General features: G+C 48.9%; 1 pseudogene; it reads right to left on the minus strand.

The window, feature by feature from the left end:
- Positions 1 to 9972: 9972 nt before the first annotated feature.
- LOC148482064 (5.8S ribosomal RNA) lies at positions 9973 to 10102 on the minus strand (annotated as a pseudogene).
- Between the last annotated feature and the right edge of the window lie 359 nt (positions 10103 to 10461).

The following is a 10461-nucleotide window of genomic DNA, read 5'->3' on the forward strand; positions in this document are numbered from 1 at the left end:
TTTTATAATTAATTAATTGATCTAACCAGGGTGGCAAAGAGACGCTGCAGACTCAGTTCTAGCTTTCACTTTGCTCAAATACTCAGAGAATGATTGAAACGTCTCCCCTCTAGATGCACTAATGTTGCGAGGGTCCCACTTCCCTCCTAGGCCAATCCGAGACGCTTTCGTACAAAAGTGCCCGGGTCCCCCCGCGTGGAGCAGGACAAATTCACCAGGTTCATCAAGGGCAAGTGCCCCCACAATGTATCTTGCGCCACATAAAGCCACTGAGCTGCAGCGTACTCCCACCAAAGCCAGACTCCAAAGGAAACTGGCCCACCACCCAACACGACCTAGCCCCAGAACAACACATCTTTGTTGAGCACACCGACCAAGGCCACTAAGATGCCCTCCATCAGAACTGAAAAAACCAAGTTAAATCAGCACACAAAAGCTATGACTCCCCACCAAGCCACCCAGCGACACAACATGACCGGCTCTTGACACATTCACATTCATTCCTCGCCCTATCCAAGCACTATGCTTACGCGCTGCTCACCAAGTCAAAAGAAGCACCATTACAGACCATGCAATCTTCCCATACAGCCTTATTCCAACAAAAACCTATGACCAATCAACTCCACACCCTTCAGATGTACCACGTCATTGCTCCCGACAGGCAATACCCACTAGTCAGGCACACCCATTTAGACCTCGAAGACACAAGCCAAGCCAGGACGAAACTCTGCACCAAACCACACACACCCATCCACTATCTGTCACCCACCAAACAGAAAACCCTCTCATAGACACTCAAAAAATATAGAAGTGGCCCACTAGCCAAACCAGACTATCATCCGCTACCATCCCAGTGAGAAACAAATTTCTGTACCATGAGTACCTCACCAAACCCAACCATCCCAACACAACTTTAAACAACACATAGCAACTAACTAGCAGGGACGCAGAAGAGGGGAAACATGGAACCTGAGTCAAAGGGAAAAACTAAAAAACTACCCATAAACCAAATTAGGTCAGATCAAGGCTCCCGGAAGGAAAAATTTAAAAATCCCTTCACAACCCCTCAATTGTTGAATGCTAGCTGTTCAACTATTGGCTGGTAAACAACGTTTCAGGTTGGCACTAGGTGCGCAACTACTACTTGATGCAACGTGTATAAGTCTTGAAGCAGCTGACTATAAATGCCCTAAACACTGTATGTATGCTGGAGATGCGCCCATAGCTGCATCAATTTGAAAGAAATGAGCACCAGAAGCTGAACCATACAAACCAAACACAATCAAAACCTTGCCCAAAACACCAGCGAACTGAAATTTGGTAAGCAGGGTGAGGACGGCATGTAAACCACCATTGTGCTGCTCTAGCAGGGTGCCACATGTATAGTACTCTGCAAGGCGTACCAGCAAATAAACCTCAGGATGTTGATAAAAGTAAACTATCTACCCCAACCTGTTTGGTCTTGGCCGACCTCCAAAGCTTGCAAAGCCCACTGCTCTCCTGAAAACAATATCTTTAACAAAACCTTCATGATAAAGATGCCATCATGGTAGCCTCCAACTTGCCCAACCTAAATGCACAAACAATGCAGCCAAAAGGGCAATTGGAAAAGAGAGGCCTCAAGCCCATCAGCAGCCACCTGACCCCTAGCCACGAGCAAATGCCCTTAAAAGCTGCCCATCAATAGTCTGCCATAAGACGATGCGAGCGGGGAACCTCTGCACCTAATTTGTGCAAACCTAGTGAAATTTAACGACTAGGTTGGGTCACGGATGCCATGCTAGCACCGACCCCACGGAGGCCCTGGTCCAACCATGCCAATAATGGTTACAAACAAAGAAGTAAAGCAAATATTCGAAGACTTACCCTCCATAGATGGCTCGCCAAACCTGACAAAAAGATGACTATGTCCGCAGTGTCATTGGGACGAGAGACCGCAGCGCCAAACTGTATGTACTAAAACTAAAAATTTCAATATTGAAACACACAAAACTAAATGATGCAGCAAATGTAAAACAAAAAGCGAGAACAAGGCTTTGTTGCTGATGGCATGAACTAAACCCCATCTTGTTGCACCAGAAATTAACTTGTAGCAAAACTCAGTTGCACAGATCAGAGTTCAACGGCCACAACAATTGGGAACAGTTTCCACAGCAACAAATTACTCATAAGATCTACAGCATGCCAAATCCGGGGCCAAGGAGCCGCACAGAAATCTTTATCAAAATAGGACCCCAAAGAAACCGATGAGCCAGCCGTATTAGTGAAAAGCAGCAGCGACAAACTGCCACTGAAGCTTATGCAAATTAGTTCACCATTAAATTGAACCACAAACCTGTCCTCACTACGGATTTCCACTTTATTCTTCACCGACACCAAAACATGATGATGAGGCTGGCTCGCCCCGGCAGTGGTCAGTTCCACTTCGCGGAGACAACTCACCCCATGGTAATGATACAGAAAGCTAAGTTAAAGGAGCCAAGCAAATAACAAACCCACATTCACTCTATCAGTGTCAACCGCTAAGTAACCTGCAATTTTAGCAAGCAACTTACAAACCTAGTCACTTAGCAAATGACCACAACCTGCTAACGCATCTATCTCGATCCCCAAAAACAAACAGGAAACGTGACCTACAGTCTTGTCCTGTTCAACTGTAACCCTCAAAAGAAGGGAAAAAGGGGGTCCGGACAGGCATCACTCCTTCCTGTACCTATGAAAAGAAAGTCAACCAAATAATGTGCTACACCAACCTGTCCCGGTCCACCATGAACACACCAATACAAAAGAAACTGTAATTAACTAAATAGTCACAGGAACCGCAACGGCCCATAGGCAAACCTTTAATTACCAAAATCATCTGAAACCCCATTGACACCCCTTGAACTATACATCCTCTGAGTGCAAGACTACAAACTAAAAGCTGACCCAGAATCAAGCGAAGCCAGCATTGCACTGTAACCAACTGCTTACTAAAACCAAACCCTCATCAACAAATGGAGAAACTGCTCTTAAGGACCTTCGAGGATGTCATAATTAACGAAAATCCTGCGCGGTAACCACGCCCACCAGAGAGATACAGAGATCCTGCCAGGGGGAAATTAGGAAAAGAACCCTCTATCCGCCCCTGCAACACCTCCGCTCCAACTGTGGCCTGCAAAAACCAGGAATTAACCCGTCGCAATGCAAGAATGGGTTCCTTGACAAGCACAGGCTATACCAAAGGCCAATGAAAACCGAATGAAAAAACCCCTGAACAACACCGAATTCCTACCCACCAGGGTAGCTATAACCATAGAGAGTGCAATCACACAGAAAAACAGGCGACTAAGCCTTAACTGGCTCCCTTGGGGTTGACCCCGAAGTCGGGGGCTGAACCTCCCCCGATAATGTCGGCAATCCTTGGACAGGTGCACACCTCCGCAGAGCGAAAAGAGGGCGAAACGACAGTCTGACCCCAGAGTGTATTGGGCATCATAACAGGCAAAACATTTGCCTTTCGCCACCTCCATCAAACCAGGTTCACCAGCAGAAAAGGTTCTGCAAGGCAGACCCATAACCAAGGGGGGTCGATGCTGCTGTGCTCTTTTCCCCAAAAAACCTAACTACCCACCCGTAGTGGTCCCGCCTAAACTGTGTATCAAACTATGCCCTGGCAAATTTTAGTCCGGGCAAACATGTCAAACACCAAAAAGATTTGTTTAATAATATTCCCATGCCCTAAGCCCGCTTTAACAAATAGCACACATGAAGATGAGCATGCCCTTAAATCTCATATTAAAGTTACAAAAAGCCCCTTCACACACGTCACTCGCCATCATAACCCAAGTACACCCCACTACATCTCATCAGTGAGCAATAACATTAAAATAAAAAAATCACGAATTTACCTCTGCGATCTTTACTTGAACGCTGTTGTGCAACCGCGCAGAATAGCCAAATTCGTACAATGAGCATTATCATAACCTGATTCCTAGCCCTATGATCTGTGACATCCGCCTTCATAACATTATCACCTGACTTTTTTGGCTAAATGGTGTGCAACAATCTCGTCAAATTTACGCGGGCGCATCAAGTATTAGAGGAGAAACTGGAATCACAGCAAGAAATGTAATACAAAACATACTCACCAAAACCAAAGGGTCCCGAAACCCCATCTTCAATGTTTTCACGCGGCAGAGCCGCTAGCTTGATCGCCATGGCCGTCTCAACACGCAGAGGATCAGTAGCCGAACTAGCCACCGAGTCTTCTCCCCAAATTCCACCCATGACTACGGAACCTGCAACTACAGGAGAAGGGTGAGGAAAAGCAAAGGAGGGACCGCTAGGGAGAGGGGGATGTTGTGGGTGTGTTAAGAACGGGTGGAAGGCAAGGCCCGGGGGTGCGCGGGCAAACAAGGGGACCCCGGAGAGGGCAAGGTAGCAGGGGGAGGGGTGGTAATATGTACAAATGAGATGTGCGCTCCTGTAGTGTGGAAGTAAGAAGGTGGGTACAAAAACCAGGAGGAATACAGGGGAATGAAGGGGGATGATAAAAGGAGGGGGGGTTAGAAGAAAAAGGAGGAAAGAAGTGGAAGGAAAATGGGGAGGTTGAGGGTTCAACTGGGGGAGCGCCCAAGGCTGAAGGACACCTGAACCCGGGTAGGATTAACAGGGGTACAGGTATGCATCAGTGTCGCACCCAGGGGCCTGCGGGGGAGCTGCAAGCATTTTTTGCCAGGCAACTAACCCCTAGCTTCTACTTAGTAACAGAGGTTGCCTGGACATGACAGGGGGGGTGGCAGCATGTTCTATCCAGTGCTGGAGAAGCGCTGGAAAATGGCCGACCAATGTAAATGGAAGTCGGGCCCGCCGCAATGGCAAGGCTCTGGGACCACAAATATATGGGGTTGATGACCACGTGGTCTGCAGACAACAAGGCGGCGCTAGCTGCCGGAGAGGAGGTGAGCCCCTGCAGGGTGACCAGCAGGAACAGCCGCTCCCACTAGTGCAGCGGGGATCAGCCTGACTGCTGTGGTAGGCACTGTAGGAGACCCAGCTTGAGGAGGTGGGAACGATGAGAGGAGGGGGGAGAGGGGGGACCGCATGCACACTCAGCACAGTGCAACTGGGACAAGACAGCCAGGTGGTGGGGGGCTGGTGGGGGGGCAGCCTCATGCACGGGACACAAATAAAGAGCAAGGGACATCCATGATGTGAGACAGGAGGACAGGGGAAAAGGGAAAAAGACATATGCAGAGCTTATAACACCACCAGAGAAAGTGAAGCAGTATACAACAAATACTATGCCCGATTTCAAAGATCCAGAAAAAGAGGCTGTCTTCATGCAAACAAGCCAATATATACTGATCATCTCACCACTCCCTCAAGCAATATCATTGGCTCACCCAACCAGCTGACTAGACAGCACTAGAAACTGCCCAGCAACAAGGCTGTCATCAACAGCCATACAACAAAAAACCTAGTATTCTTAGATATTCTCACACTTATCTAGCCTTCGCCTACTATTATTACATATTTATGAAACTAAGAAAAGGGTCACACATTTTGAGCCAATATTCAGCCACCTCTTTTCTTACACCATCAGGCTAAATCGTTATTAAATAATAATTCTGAAACAATTTACTACACTATATTCTCTTTTGTAGCCTGTAATTCAACAAGGATAATCAACAACAACAACAGCACAAAACAAACATACAAATGCTCATTTGTGATGTCATACGCTGCCTTCTTCTAGATAATGGCACCAGTTTACAGGAAAGCAAATGGGTTTGTGGGTTAAGATGATTCACTGCCAAGTGGAAAAAATTGCACCAGCCAGTAGGAGTTAACCATAAATCCCCTATTGAGAACAAATTGTAGGATAAGTACTCTTATTTTGCCATGAAAAGCACTAGCTATTTTCTCCTTCAAGGGCAATTGTTTATGAGAGTCACACACTTAGCTTTAAATCAAAATTTGATGGTGATTGGACTTCTTTGTAACTGCCAGATGGACACCTAACATAGAGGACTGTCTTACAGTGCCTCCTATACTGTATACTCTATTGCTTTTTTACTTGTTTGTTTGTAAATTCATTTTGTATTATGAAAAAATTATTTTGGATTAATGGTAATATATTACTGTAGTTTCACCTTACCTTCTTCTTTCCTCACATCCACACCATGGGCCTGATATAGAGGTGGTTGCTAATGCAGCCCTGACTGCAACTTTTTACTCAGCGTGACTGCATCTTTATGCTAATGCCACAGTCAATGGCAGGCTTGCCTACCCTCCCAATTTGGCCGGGAGCCTCCCGATTGTCAGGTGCCGCTCCCGGCCCCCCGGAAAGGCAGGCAAGCCTCCCGGAATCCCCCAGCAGGGGGGCGGTGAGGCAATTTGCGCTGAATTGCATCATCGTGGCCCCGCTCACTGCTTCACAATGCCAAAAATAATGGCATTGTGAAGAGGGGGCGAGGCCATGATTACGCAATTGTGTGGCCCCGCCCCTGGCTCCACCCCCAATGTGATGTCAGTGACCGGCCACGCCCCCCACTGTTAGCCGACAGTCAGCTCCCTCCCATAAGGAGGGAGCTGATTGTCAGCAAGTGTGGTCAATGGGTCTTAAGCAGAGATGCCCACTGGCTGCAGTGGTAATCCGCCACTTTGTGTATTAAGTTGAACCATCAGCCGCACATTGATCGAACCATCGAACACTGCACCTGCCATAGGGAAGCGCATAATGTGCGCCTAAACATGGGCGACAAAATCTGTGCAACAGCCACTGAGCATGACATGTCCATGACGCAACCATGTCGGGCTAGCCACCCCCCTCTTGCCACCTAGAAATGACAACTAAAATTGCGGCTTTCAGCTGTTACCACCGGGACACATGGGCAGTGCAGCTCTGACACATGAGCAGACTGAGAACATCGGCCGTTTGTGTGCAGCATCGACTTAGCATCCACCTCTGAATCAAGCCCTATGTATAAAAATAGAAGGGAAGGTCGTGGAAGGACTATGGCCCTGATTCCCTTTCCCATCCCCATGAGGCCATGGTCCTTTTTCAGGTGCATTTATGTCCCCAGGGCTGCCATCAGAAATGATGGGGCCCAGGACTGACAAAACAGACAGGGCCCCTTCCCTTGAGTGGTGGGAGGCAGTTTGTTAGAGGTGGGCATTGCGGGTGTGAGAGCAGAATGACGGTGTGGGTGTGAGAGGAGGGTGAGGGTGTGAGAGCAGAGTAATGGTGTGGGTGAGAGGAGGGTGAGGGTGTGAGTGCAGAGTAATGGTGTGGGGGTGAGAGTGAAGTGTAGGGGTGAGAGGAGGGTGAGGGTGTGAGAACAGAGTCATGGTGTGGGGGGTGAGAGCGAGGTGTGGGTGTGAGAGGAGGGCGTGAGAGCAGAGTAATGGTGTGGGGGTGAGAGCGAGGTGTGGGTGTGAGGAGGGCGAGGGCGTGAGAGCAGAGTAAAGGTGTGGGGGTGAGAGCAAGGTGGGGGAGAGAGCAAGGTTTGAGGGGTTGAGAGCAAGGTGTGGGGGTGAGAGCAAGGTGGGGGTGTGAGAGGAGGGTGAAGTGTGTGTGAGGTTGTGAGAGCAAGGTGTGGGTGTGAGAGGAGGGTGAAGTGTGTGTGAGGTTGTGAGAGCAGGGCAAGAGTGCAGGGTGAGGCAGTGATAGCGCAGGGTGAGGGAGTGAGAGTGCAGGGTCAGAGTGCAGGGTGAGAGCACACAGTGAGGGAGTGAGAGCGCATGGTGAGTGGGTGAACACAGAATGAGGGGGTGGGTGTGAGCGCAGAGTGAGGGGGTGGTTGAGAGCACAGTGAGGGTGAGATCGAATGGTGAAGGGGTGAGCACACAGTGAGGTGGGTGAGAGAGCACAGTCAGCGGGGGTGAGACAGCACAGTGAGGGGGGTGAGAGAGCACAGTGAGGGGGGTGAGAGAGCACAGTGAGGGGGGGGTGAGAGAGCACAGTGAGGTGGGTGAGAGAGCACAGTGAGGGGGGGTGAGAGAGCACAGTGAGGAGGGGTGAGAGAGCACAGTGAGGGGGTGAGAGAGCACAGTGGGGGGCAGAGCACACAGTGAGGGGGAGGGTGAGAGAGCACACAGTGAGGGGGTGGGTGTGAGAGAGCACACAGTGAGGGTGAGGGGGAGAGAGCACACAGAGAGGGGGTGGGTGAGAGAGCACACAGTGAGGGGGAGGGTGAGAGAGCACACAGTGAGGGGGTGGGTGAGAGAGCACACAGTGAGGGGGTGGGTGAGAGAGCACACAGTGAGGGGGAGGGGGAGAGAGCACACAGTGAGGGGGTGGGTGAGAGAGCACTTAGTGAGGGGGTGAGAACGGGAGTCTCTGTACCTTGTCTGTTTCCATCACAGGAATATATGAGGTGGGATCCCCCACAGCCTTGTACTCCTGCCTGTCCGAGCAGTGCTTCACCAACAAGTGGCAGCGGCTGTAGGCAGCTTCTCCTCTGCCGCTGCTCCTTCCTCCCTTCCCAGCACAGTATCTCCCGCTGACAGGTGGTTGCCTTACCGCTGCTCCTGTTCCAGCCAGGCATGCCGCTAACCCGGAGATGTACAAGTTTGAATTATGCACTGGGCACGAGCCAATCGGAGCTCGCAAACCGGCAGCCAATCAGGAGCTGCCGCTGCAGCGGCTCCTGATTAGATGCCGGCCTGCAAGCTATGAGTGGCTCACGGCCGACCACAACTTGAAATGCCGGCGGTGCTTATTCTCCACTGCCACCCGGGCCCCCTTTCTCTTCGAGCCCTGGACTATAGTCCCGCCAGTCCCCCCCCCTGACGGCGGCCCTGTATGTCCCTATTTAAAAAATGGGGGGCGGGGGTGTCAATGCTCTATCTGGCACAGGGCACCAAAAAGTATAGTTACGGCTCTGTGTTTGGCAATCTTTTTCATTGTGAGACTATTTCTAGCCACGCTAATCTACCTATAAGATAGATGTTTTTCTTTTATAATGAAGTTTTTGCAACATTCAGGTTCACTTATATGCTATGCTAGGGCATGTAAAATACAATAACTAAAAACATTTATATACATTTAAATACATCAAATATAAGATTTAATTCTGCTGCTGGAAGGCTGGAAAAATTTTCCTTGTGACCTGTCATAAAACCGTCCTGCTCGTGTCTTGACCTTTGGTGGAGATGGTTAGACATACAAAGCCGCATTCTTCTGTCTCAAGAGTGTTCATTTCAAGGACAGAGAATACATACTTGGAAGTTACCAGAATAAATGTATAGATTGCTCCAAGGCCCGAATAGGCGTCATCCACAGACACTTTTTATATATAGAGTGTGTATGTCCACATTACTATGCAAATCTTTGAAGTCTTGTTTCCATAGCTCTAGAAACATTTTTTCCCATCTATCAATCTTCCAGAGGAAAAAAAAGAAGTAAGAATAATCATCTCTGTATTAAGGCTGCAAATGAGGAAGCGCACTTCATAAAAATGTTAAGCACCAATTCATATTTCAGAGGCAGCCTTCTGTAATGAAATATTAATGGGACTTTTAACTGTTCGCTTAATGAAATGCCATTTTCTCTTTTATGGCATAGGGATTACCAGGACGGAGGCATGGGTACAGCATCTGCAGAGGTATACAGCATATGAATAATATTATATGCAGACGTGTAGAATGTTATGCTTCCTGAACAGTGGCATAACAAGGGAGAGTTAAGAAGACATTGTATAAGAAGAAAATGTCACAGGAGAGTCAAACAAGTTTTACAGGACGTAATGTCATCATGACCATGCAGAGAATAACATTTTAGCAAGTGATTTCCTACATTTGTAGGAGGTAGATACTGTCTAATTGGCTAGAATGATATTGTTGCCAATATTTGTATTGATTCTTCCATATTAGCACCTGAGGGGGTCTGTGTGCGGTGGGTCCCCTCCCCTGAGCAACAAACCCCTCCCCCCCAAATCCTGTATCTTACCTTGTGTCGGCAAGCGGGTCCTTCCTCCTCCATGGCGCCATCTTCCCAGTGATATTCTGGCATTCACAGTGTCGATGATCAATGTGTCCTGCATTTCACATTAATACTCGCAGCTAGCAGCGCTCTTCATCGACGCGCGAGCCGAGTGATCCACCACTAAGAGTTGTGGCTGTTCTCTCTCTCTCTCCCTCGGTGATATGGCGAATGCGCACAAGAGAGCAGAGATTCCGGCACGTTGCCAGAGCCTTTGCTTTCACTGTGCGGTGCCATCTTCCCGAATATCATTGGGAAGATGGCACAGCGGAGGATGAGGGACCAGCTTGTCGGCACAAAGTAAGTACACTATGTGTGCAGGGTGTGTGGTGTGGGGTCCGTGTGCACTGCACACTCTGCACCCATTCACTCGGCAGCGGCCGCTTCGCAAAGGGCAGCTCTTATCGCAAGAGCTGTCTTTTGCGATACAAATCGCATATGTTAGTACATATGAGGTTAGTAAGGTTGTGGTGACTTGCGGTATGTACACC

The sequence above is a fragment of the Taudactylus pleione genome, unplaced genomic scaffold, assembly GCF_031769625.1.
Source record: "Taudactylus pleione unplaced genomic scaffold, aTauple2 ptg000551l, whole genome shotgun sequence".
NCBI classification, from domain to species: Eukaryota; Metazoa; Chordata; class Amphibia; order Anura; family Myobatrachidae; genus Taudactylus; species Taudactylus pleione.